The sequence below is a fragment of the Mesocricetus auratus genome, unplaced genomic scaffold (genome assembly GCF_017639785.1).
Source record: "Mesocricetus auratus isolate SY011 unplaced genomic scaffold, BCM_Maur_2.0 Super-Scaffold_100676, whole genome shotgun sequence".
Classification (NCBI taxonomy): Eukaryota; Metazoa; Chordata; class Mammalia; order Rodentia; family Cricetidae; genus Mesocricetus; species Mesocricetus auratus.
Window position 1 is genome coordinate 29,385,660 of NW_024429266.1, and position 12,266 is coordinate 29,397,925.

Below are 12,266 nucleotides of genomic sequence, written 5' to 3' on the forward strand. Positions count from 1 at the left end.
ATTCATTTACACTCTAAGTACTGGCACATAACTTCTGATGGGCCTCTCATCGCACATTTTACATTCATCATAACAAAGGGGATTAAATTGCATGGATAGGAAACTGATTTAATACTCTTACGTTTTATTGACCTTATTTGTTAATATTAGAATTTTTGAATGAGGGATATTTCATCTGATCTACTGGGTCAGAAGGTTCTTTTTTTTTCTTTTCTACCAAATTTCAGGAGTTTTAATTTTCAGTCAATTGGTGTTTTATATTCCTCTGGAGATACTAAATACTAATGGCAGAGGAAAACACTCAGAGATAAAAAATAATTTGTACTTTATGATTTTGAAGTTAGACAACATGAATTCATTACCCTATATAGATACACAGTTAAACTTTTAAAAAAATTTATTTTCTGAGCACAGAAAATACAAAGTCAGTAGTAGGAAGTCACAAGTTTGCTTAGGAAGGGTGCTTAGGCCCTGAGCATCTAGACTGGTGGATAGTCTCAGAGGCTGAAAGAGTGTTAGAATTAACAGGGACATTAGAAGACATTCCTCCAGCTGTTACGTTTTAGAGATATAGAAACTGGGTCCCTTACAGATTAAAGGGCGTGGTGAGCTCACAGCTGGCGCCCACGCTGACTTCTTGCCCAGTGCCTTTTCCACACCACCTCCACCCTTTCTGTTGAAATATTGCCTGTCCAGATCCATGATGCCGTGCCCTTGTGTGTGTGGTTTGTGCTGTTTCAGACTTGGTCACAATGCACACATTGATCTACACACTTTTACCATTACGGGTTTTATTTTACTTGAAATTATAATTGGAACAATTAGAGATGCGTCAGTGGAAAGGCAATGAAAGAGGGCTATTAAGGGCTAATAAATGCCTCTCCTCATGGGAATGGGGATCTTTTCTTTCCTAAGCATTTGAGCTGTTTGCAATGGTGCTTTTAAGTGGCTAGAAATAACACTTGCTGCACGCGTGTGGAATACTCTGGATACCAGGGAGTTCTGTTCATTCTGTGTTTGAATTGAGCACACTGTAGTTGGAATGTGTGCTGAGTCTTTGGCTGGTTTTCGAGATCATTCCATGTGTTGAATTAACCCTTTCTTGTGGAAGGTAATAGAGCTCTTAGTTCTCAGGAAATGAAGTCTTTAGGTAGTTAGCGAATCTTAAAGATGTAGGTGAAAATGTGAAAGGACGCTGGGCATTGGTGGTACACGCCTTTAATCCTAGCACTCGGGAGACAGAGGCAGGCAGATCTCTGTGAGTTTGAGGCCAGCCTGGTCTACAGAGCAAGTTCCAGGACAGTCTCCAAAACAATACAGAGAAACTCTGTCTTGGAAAACAAAAAACAAAACAAAACAACAAAAAAAATGTAAAAGATCTAGGTATTATTTTGGTCAGCTTTCCTTTCACACAACCCGCAAATTTACATAGTATAACTGGATGCAATTTATTCTTAACCCAACTGGCTATGACTAGCAGGAGATTATCACCATTTGTTGATGTGGAGAGATATCCATTTTAATAATATGATCAAACAATTAGCAATAAATATCAAGATAACTTACCATGCTTCTGAAAAAAACAAAACAGTGATGGCTGTGACAATAATAGTTAACATTTTCCACATGTGGTGGTAGCACATGCTGTAAATCCAGTACTCGTGAGGCAGAGGTAGACAGATCTCTGAGTTCCAGGCCAGTTTAGTCTATAGACCGAGTTACAGGACAGCCAGGGCTACACAGAGAAACCCTGTCAGGAAAACAAAACAAACAAAAAACAGAGGTACCATTTTCTGACCTCTTGCTGTGTGCTAGGTGTTACTATAAGTGCTCCAATGTCCTCTACAATTTCAAATATGCAGAGTACTGGGAAAACCAAATATTAGTTTTGTAACTCATTTAGTAAAACTTACCTTATTCAGAACTCATTTACTGGTAAACATCAGCTCATATCACGGGGCTATTCAGTTTGTGTTTACCTGCCTTAGTGAGCAGCCATGTTTAGTTACAGGAATGCTGACACTCTTGGTACCAGGTGTTGTGCACAAGCTTTTATTCTTTCTTGATCTCTCTGTGTTTATGTGTGTATGCGTGTGTACCTGCTTCATATATGTACGTATTTGTTGTACCTAGCCCATTATGAGCCACAAGGGAAGAGAGATATGATGCTATCTATGGGTTCCAAAGAGCTTATTAAATCATCACATAAGCAGGTCATCCATCCATCAGGGCTTCAGGACAAGGACTCGGGAGCCATGTTTCTTCTAATAGCCCCAAGCAGGGACAGAAGTAGGGGTTATAAGCACAAAAATCACAAATATTTGTTGCTAAGAAACAGTACAGTTTTCACCATTAGAAGTTAAAGATTATGGACTTTCCTTGTGTTTTCTGTCATGATCAGTCAACATACAATGCAAGCCTTTCAGTCCAACCAATCAGATTCATTTATTCCTTCTGTAGTTAGGAGCAGCCATGATGTTTCTAAAGAACTAAAGATGCATAATGACTATTTTTGTGGTTTAGGGAGGAGATTGGTCAGCTATTGGAAAGTTCTCAGCTGCCCTAGGGTTTAGGAACCTGAACTTTATTATACCCTACAGATAAAATAGAGTCTGAAGTCAAAATGGCAGTACATAGGCCAATGTACTTTTACCTGCTCCCTTCAATGAACATATGATTGTTTGTGAATTTGGGGGCCTGAGATTGGGATAAAAAATCTTCCTCAATTATCCTTTGACCTAATTTACTAAGGCAGGTTCTTTCAGTGCAAACTGGAGCTCACCAATTTGATTAGTCTCTCCAGGCAACTTTCTCCAGAGAATTTCTGTCTCTGTCTTCCAAGGCTAGAGCTATGGGTGAGCTGCCATGCCCACCTGGAATCTGCACAGGACCTCCTTACACTTACTTATTAAGTCATCAGAAAGAATTTATTGACCTCTTTTTATTCTGGTATGACCTATCAGCTACTATTAATATACTTTAGAATTTGAAGATACTGGTAATAGTTTGTCAATAAATTTTCATTTGGACCATAGTTTCATGAATAATTTAGAATGAAAAATAGAAAAATGCTTATAATTATCTCTCATGCACATATCATCTATTAGATATTGAGTGATTTACCCCTCTTTTACTCTTTCCTTCCATAAAATACCAGTAAATGATAAAAGATTATGAAGGAAACGATATATAAAGTAAATATGTTTAAGGAAAGAAAGTTAGTAAAGAGCATATAAGTGATTATTATCACTACCTTCATTGGATTGAGAGACACCTGGGGGATTGTTAAAAATGCTCCTCTGGGGGAGTCTGAGAGAGTTCATAGTGTGATTAGCCACCAAGGAAGGAAGACTTGCCCTGTGTATTTGGCAACAGTAGGCTTGTGGTCCAGAGGGAATAAGGAGGAAGGAGGAAGGCCGTAACCATAACATGCTCTTCTGCTATAAGGAGCAGCTCTGCTCCATCACAGCTTTTGTACTGTGATGCTCAGCTTTATCTATGGCCCAAAGCAATGGATCCAATCAGCTATGTACCAAAGCCATGAGTCAAAATGAGCCTTTCCTCTCTTAGAGTCCTTTCTCCCAGACAATTGTCATTGTCAGGAAATGCCTGACTAATACAATATATACAAAACAGATGGAATATATGTGTTATATATATGCACATATATATATGTATGTATATATTTCTCTCATATATTGCATCCAATACCAAGGGCAGCATGAAGTCCTTGCAAGGAGGGAAAAGACAGTAGTGGGCTGTCTGCATCTGCCTTTCCTTAGTCACAGCTGCCAAGCCCTGCTCGGCCAGGACAGGTGGAAGATACCTACAGGCCCACCCAGTGCCCTTATGGTGAGCAATTATATGGTGGAGAAATGGGAGAGAAAGAAAAGCGGAGTGGTTCATGTGCTGTGGAGAGAGGCAGACTGAAGAAGTGAAGATGGTCAAGAAGAGGCTGATGCCGGTGGCCTGTGCTGCCACCTGACGCCATGATGATATCTGGGCCCAGGCTGGGCCATGTCTGGGTTCATAGCCCTACCACAACCAGGGTCTGTGTGGATGTCCAGGGCTCCTGTTACCACTGAAGACCAAGCAGATGCCTAAGGTCTGGATTGCCATCTGGAGCCATGTTAGTATCTGAGAGCCACACTTCCACCATGCCAGGCTGATCTGAGTGACCCATGCTACTCCACCCAGGGCCATGGGAACATCTGTGCTTGGGCCATTGCCAAGGACCATGTCTGGATCTGTGGTCCAACCACACTGAGGATCTGTATGGATGTCTGTGGCTAGTGTTGCCACCAAAGACCACATGGATGCTGTAGTCTGGGCCACTACCTGGGGCCATGTTTGTTCTGAGGGCTATGCCACAGCTGGGGCCATACAGATTTGTGTGGCTTGCACTGCCCCCTGGGGCCATGGTTTCATCTAGGCCTGAGCTGCTGAGGGCCATGTCTGGATCATGGCCCAACCACATCTAGGGTCTTTGTGGATGCCCATGACACCTGTTACTACCATTGAAGGATATGCAGATGCCCAGGGAATGGGCCTTCATCTGAAGTTATGTTGGTGTCCAAGGGCCATGCTGCCACAGGGCTGTACTGATCTGAGTGACCTACACTGCCACCCAGGACCATAGTGACATCAGCTTGAGCTGCTGGGTCCATGATCCTACTGCAGCTGGGGTTTGCATTGATGCCCGTGGTCCATGTTACCACTGGGAACCATGTGAGCATGCTGAGCTAACCTGATCACCCTTCACTTGCCTTTGGAGGTCTGATCCTGCCCCTCACTGGCTGCTGTATCAGGAAAGCTGGCCCTGCTCCACCTGGGAGACCTGACTCCACCCCTCAACATGGATGCAGGAGAGCTGACCCTGATGGTATGGGCACAGGAGAGCTGGTTTGGTCACTCACCTGAGGAGAGTGGTCCCAGTAGGGGCTCTTACTGACCAACTCAACTACCACCCAGGCCTACATCAGTGCTTTGAGTTGGCCCATCCCAACATCTGCCACATCTCTGAACTGCTGGAGCACGTGAAGGGAAACAGAGCTTCAGGACCTTCTGACTTGGGCCAACAGCAGGACACCTGAGAGGAATTTCAGTGAGGCTCCTGTATTGATGATGTATCAAAATCCAGAGGCCTTGAACCAGACTAACAACTCATGGCAGTGGACAGTTGTGGGTAAAGTTGTTTGGACAAAAGGGTATATACTGCACGATATACACCGCAGCTCCCAGTGTCAACAGGAGGAATGAAGAGGTGATGGAGAGGCAGGAAGGATGGAGGAGCAAAGTAGTTTTTTTTAATTAATATTTTTACTTTTTAAATTTTCTTGGGGCTGCTGCAAGGATGAACGGTAGATATGGAGGGACCGGGAAGTGAGTGGGATAGGGGTGCATGATGTCAAATTCCCAAAGAATCAATAAAACATTACCAATAAAAGAATTATTAAAAATTGTACCCTGTGTTTTCTCATTGGCTGTTTTCATCTGCGCTAGGTGGGCCTTTTCTAGCTATTGCTGTGTAGAAATACAAAGGTTTGAGACCCAGTGCAGCTTCATGGGAAAAAAGTAACAGATGCCTGTTGTCTGCCTATTTTATAGGCTGGGTGAGGGTTTCACTGCATCCTGTCCATCTTTTCAGCCTTGGGAAGGAAATTCAATGGGTTTGAGGTAAAGGCCATAGGACTTGGTTCTCTCTGTGTTCGTCTCTTTTGGAAAGTGCAGGAAAATGTGGCTGAAAGGACTGCATGCTGAGTGTTCCGAGTTCTCCTGTGTGCTGGCCTGTAAAATGTTATTAATAGGCCTGGCATGTCCACCAAGGACATAAAACTGGTTTCTGGAGGAATCTTCTATTTAAGTTTAAGTAACACATGTGAGCATCATATCTGCTGATATACCTAGGTCTATGATATCAAAATTTAAAAGGGGGAAAATGAAATAATGTTTTCCTAAGGAGGCTGCAATGAAAAGCAGATTGCAAACACTAGCCTAAAGCAAAGCATCTCTCATCCCGCTCCTTCCTAGGAAGTGTTAGGTTGGCTCCATTGACTTGTAATGGGATCACTGTCCTCGGTTCTTTCTGATGTGTTTTCTCTGCTGTCTTGGGCATGTGGCTTCTATCTGCCTGATTGTCTTGCCTCACCTTGTAGATATGATTGCTGCAGCACTGCAGTCAAAAGATGATAACTGTCAGGAAGAGGAAAGAATAGGAAGGGCAGAGAGTATGTTCTGGCAGTTCAAACTCTGTGACAAGAGCCATCTGATGCCACCCAGCAATTTCCAAAGACATCTTACTGTGCAGAACACAGGGGTGTCACATGTGCAAGGCAGTCTGGGGGATCCTGGTAAATTTATTTTTAATAATAAATGTTGCTATCCCCATGGGTTGTGTTAATGAGAAAGGTAAAATGGGTGCTATTAGGTAGGTAACTAGCAGCCTACTTAGTGACCTCTCCTGTTATTTATTTTCACATTAACTAAACAGAGTGTGATATGATATGAGATTTGAGAAAAAAAGTGGTGCACTTTTATTTTGTAGTAAGAATTGCTAATCTGATGCTAAAAATTTGTAAATAAGTCATTTTTCTGAATGAATATACTCTGGTGGGCAGAGGATAGTATTTGTAAATAAGGAGGACTATCTTAATTCAGTTCCTAGATCTTGGATACAGACACTTTGCATTCTAAATGCTTCAGGGGAAATATCAATTCATGATGAATTGAGTTGATGAAAATGTTTTGCTTAGTAATTTTGAGTTTTGTGCATGCATATTGTTCTTTGGATATAGAAAAGCAGCATTCTTTCTCTAGTTGCATTCTTGCGTTTTCCAAGTTAGAGTAACTGGCATCAGCAACATGTGATCTTTCACAAATAAATAAGTGCTAACATCTTTAATATGGCCAATAATGTATGTGGGGGGGTGGGAACTGTAGTGGAAATTTTCCAAAATATAAAACTGTATGTAGCTCTTGAAAATAAAAAACTGTGGCTCCTACAGTTTAAGTGGCATTGTAGTGGCTGGCAAGGCTCCAAGATTCAGGCCAGCATACGTGGAAGCATTTTAACAGAACATTATGTTCAATGGCGGAATTAGATTCAGGACCTTAGTGCTTCTCAGGTCAGGGTAGGCGGCATTTAGTACTAATCTGCTGTGTCTGCTTCTGTCTCTGTCTCTTTCTTCTCTGCTCTCCTCCATGCCTGTCTCCTACCCTCTTCACCTTTTGTGAAGTGTTTTGAGAAGTTAGCCTCACAGGGATTGTTCGAGAGTACAGAAAATTATATTTGAAGGAATAATTTTAAGAGAGGTTTTTAAAAAAAATTTTGCTGTTGTTGTTTTGATTTAAGAACTAATTTTCATAAGCATGATGTTTCTTGGACTAAAAACAAAAACTGTTTTCTTCAAATTCCATTCCATGTCTTTATACAGGGAGTAAATAGGGGTCAATGCTGTGTTCCATACTTTCTACTTTGGCCAATACTTTTTTTAATTTTAAATGTACATATTAGAATAACACGTTATTTCAGCCAATTTTTGATGCAAGATCTTCTGTTCTTTCATCTGTTTAATGCCACTTAGGTGTTTTCCAGTTGAAGAAGAAAATTTAAGAGTGCTTCCTCTAACAAGCAACCAGGAGTCTTCCCAAAGGAGGAGATAGAAAGTATTAAACACATTTAATGAAATACGTGGGCATTAAATTGAGCCCTGGAGGAACACATGGGGCTGATGGGACAAACTATGAACAGACCAGTATTTGCTGGCAGACAACTTAGACAGGGGCTTGCCTTGGGGAAGCAAAGGAAGGACCCAGGAAAGACAGCACGCTGTGGAGCTGAGCGCTGAATTCTAGTAAGAGCTGGTTAGAGGAAGTTTCTGGGATGGGAATCCTAAGCAGAGGTCATGAGTACATATGCAAAACACCAAGGCCAAGGGAAAAAATGCACAGATGTTTCTGTTAGAAGGCAGGGATTTTTTTCTCCATTTCTTTTTTCTATAGCTCCAGTGCCTACAGCTGCTTTTTAGCAAATATTGCATGGTTGTTGAAATAGAAGGTTAAATGAAATGCAAGGAGCCCTATATCTGAGATGTTTTAAGGAAATATAAAGAGATAAAATATTTTGTATGTGATACTAAGATTTGACTTTTATTCTGAAGACAATGGAAAGTCATGTAACGACTGAAAAATCTGGCAATGATAATATGGGACTTATGTTGATGTTAATGCTGACTTGGACAGTGCTCAATTGGATTCAGAGAAATTACTTGTGAGATTATTGTAGCCTATTTGTTGGCTACCTGTAGTGATTAAAAGAATGAATGATTGACGAGATACCAAAAAGGCCTAACAGCAAGACTTAGTGATCAATTCGGAGCAGGTGACAGAGGCCAATGGAGGGAGTCTGATTTCCAATTACTGTGTTTGGCAGATGTACATACATGCGGATGATGTTGGGTTATGACCAGGAAAAGCATGCTGGGCGATAATGAGTTGAATTGTAATTATATTGGTTCAAGACATGTAAGGAGAGGAATTTAAGAAATTAGTATGACTATTATTATTATTATCTATTAATTTTGAGTCAAGATCTCACTGCACACTACATACCCAAGCTGACCTTGAACCCATGATTCTCCGTCCTTGGCCTTCCAAGTGCTAGAGCTATAGATGTCTGCATTGTGTCTCATGTGGTGTGATTTTTAAAAATATAGTTTAATATAGTAATAATATAATATATGATATTGAGCAAGAGCCTGATAGACAGAGAGAGAAAGAGGGGCTGGTAGTAGTACATGGTAATGTTAACTATAACCAAACCTTTCTCTTCCTGAATATAGCATCTTAATTGGTAGACCACTATGAGATTTATCATAACTTTTCCACAATCCTATATTCCACATTAAAGCAGCCATTAAATCCTGCTGTTTAGTTTTTCTTCCTTTCTATCATTACTGTCTTGGACCTAACCCTCAATATCATCTTGAATTACTAAGACTGACCAGTGTTAGTTTTCCTAATATTACATCTTTATTTTTTTCTGTAATGCATATCTGATAACTTAAAAGCTCCTTCACCAGTCTGTTACAATGAAACAAGCACACACAGCCATGAAGAACACTTCTGAGGTCCACTTACTTTTCTGTCTCCTTCCAACCTTTAGTTACTTAATGTTCTATTCTATATACTGGTTTCCCAGGCCTTTGAATTAAACTGTAGAATGCCTCCTATTTCATGTTTCCTCTCTTAAATTGTGTCATGCAAACAGAATAGATAATCCTTGTTCTGTGTTAATCCTACACTCCTTGCAGAGTATATATATAGCATTTGTCATATTTAGTCTAGTCATTTATACGTAGTTCTCCTTCAAGATCAAGATTACATATTATGAAACCAGCTACAGGAATTAGCTTTTAGGAGACTATGCATTATATACCTCCCTGTTCAGTTGTAAAAAGTTGCTAGACATTTATTTATTGAACAGACCATCTGGTTAATGGTCACTTACTTATCTGTTGAAGGTAGTTATCTCTATAATTATTTGATGCCAAGAAGGAAAAGTTGTGTAAATTTCCTGGAGACAACAGCTGCACTCTCCTGTTGGGGCTTCCAAATTCCAACCATTTCTTATTGGAGAAAAAATTATATATCTTCACAACTAAATTTCTGAGAATGCTGTTAAGAAATACTACAGTTCTGTTCGTTATAGAGGATGATGGAAATTGTTTTCTAATACTTTTTCTTAGGAATCATAAAAATAAAAAATCATGGACTTACTGTATGAAAAGTATATGCAAAGACTGGATAGACTGGTGCGTGTGTGTGTGTGTGTGTGTGTGTGTGTGTGTGTGGTTTAAATGGGGTCTTGGCTCCTCTTATCTCTCCATATGTGTATATCACATTATAATAAAGAAAATACATGCATTAAATTAAAAATACTTCTAAGAGTACAGCCATTAGCTCCCCTACTTTATGTAGTAAACTTATTTCTCTGTAAGACATGCTTATGAGATACAAAAAGTCAATTGTCTCTATTACATAGAAGAAACAAAAACCAAGTGGATGATTGCACTCAATGGCTAATGAATTATTCAAGATTGTTTGTGCCATTGCCTGGCTTGGTGTGGATGGAGGCAGGGATAACAAACCAAGTGTTCCAAAGCACTGCAGCTGGTCTGCACCAAGAGGGTAGTTCAAATGGGGTCTGTGGCCCTTTATCTCATATTCAACATAAGTGCTAATATCTTATAAATAGTGATTTAGGATATTTTTTCAAGAGAATACTACAATATTAAGGGAGCACATTTTGACTATAATATAGCAATAATTATGGCAATAGGGATGGGCATTTTTATGGTACTTGGGTTTTTAATAGGTTGTCGTATACTGACTTTCATTTAAGCCATGTGATCTGGTTTGTAGTTAGAATTACTGAAACAGGTGTAGTGGTGGAGCTGATAATGAAATCAGTGTTCTCTGTCTCTCCTTTGAGGTCCTATGACCTCAGCTCACACAACTGGAAGATTCCAGGCATATGGTTCTAATTTTGCTGGGTTATAAAATGAGATGCATTTCATGGTACCAGATTGACCACCCACTTCTTTATTAGAGAGAGATTTCCTTCTAATTGTTTATTATATATCAGAGGGTCCTGTGAAACAGGAGAGAATTTCAGATAGCCCGATTTGGTTACCCAAGGTCTTCATGGTTGGTGAGAGTATATATTAAAGGTAGGGCTGTGAGTAAAGCAGGCTGGATGTCTGAATCTGCTTATTCCTCACAATGAGACATCAGTCTTGCTTGATTTAAAAGGAAAGAGAGAAAAGCATTAGTGTATCAGTGAGTTTGCTTTTAGCCAGATGCCCGAAACTGTTAGCTGTTGAAAGTGTTGTATATTTTGTGTTAATTATTCCCAGTGGAGTTGCTGCTAAGTTTGTGTCCTGTGAATGTCCAGCCATAAACAAGGGCAGAAACAGGCTCCTGTGTGAGGGTATACAGTCAGCACATCTCACTTCATCCTCCTTCCCTCTCTCCTTCATTCCCTCTATCCCTTTTTTATTAAAGAAAGTTTCAGTTTTTAAATGGCAGGATTCTGGCATTTATGACCCTATGTTTCTCTTTGGCGTCTATCATGCTTCAAACTTCATTCATGAAAACACAGATTTTTTTTCAGCTTTCTATTCTGGTGTTTTGTTTTCCCTTCATTCATTTTGACTTTCAAATGAATTTCTTCCATTTTGGTTGTAGGCACAGAACATAGATGCTCTGTTCTGTGTTTTTGTTTCTTTGTTTGAGGCAGATACTTACTGTGCAGCTTAACTGGCCTTGAATGCAGGATTCTCCTGCCTTGCCTTTCTTGGATATAGATGTGTGCCACTATGCTTAATCATATGTATTTTTTGATGAATAAAAATATTATCTATGTAAGTGGATTTTTTGTTTAGTTCAAACATAAACATCTTTCTCATTCTCCTCTATTTCAACAGCACATAGTAACTTCTACACGGTTCGCAGCCCTTGGGGAATATGCCATAGCTTAGTTTAGGCACTGTTGATTATGATGAACTCTTTCAGAATGTATTTTAGTACTTGCATAACAGTTATAAAGGAAAATTTGCTTCATGACTCTCCACTGAAGGCTTGTGCTTTGAAATACCTCTTCTGACCTTTGTTTCATAAGTCATTGTGCATTGAAATTTGTTGTGTTGAAGCCCTTTCTGAAGCCTCCATATCTACCACATACCAGTTTGACCATGGAGTTGTTGAGCAAATCCTGGCAAATGTGAGGATCTCCTGGGAGTTACACCCCGACCCCCGTGAGTACTAGGAGTATGTGCCATTGAGGCTGGGTCCTAGGTATCTGAAGTTCTAACTTTTAGATGGTCCTAAAACTTCACTTTTTAGAAAGACTGAGTCATTGAGTCAGTTTATTTTGAATGAAATTCCTACAGGTATGAGGCATTCTAAATGTGCTTAAAAACTATGATGTGGGCAGGGCCTAAGGCCAGAGGATGGCAACTTTAAGGACTGTCTAGGCTACAGAGTGAGTTCAAGCTCAGTTTGAGCAACTCAGTAAGACACTGACTCAAAATAAAAAGTGAAAAGAAGGATGCAGACATATACCGCCCAGTGGGAGAGTGCTTACACAATACATCTGAAGCTCTCAGTTCAGTCCCCAGCACATAACAATCCAACAACGGACAAAAAGCTGGGATGCAGGTGTTTATGCGTTCTTTGACAATATAGAATCAATAATGATACACGCG

General features: G+C 40.1%; 1 protein-coding gene across 11 annotated transcripts in view; it reads left to right on the forward strand.

The window, feature by feature from the left end:
- Dnm3 (dynamin 3) overlaps positions 1 to 12,266 on the forward strand; it is a 453,602-nt gene that overhangs the window by 57,481 nt on the left and 383,855 nt on the right. The window lies entirely within an intron of this gene.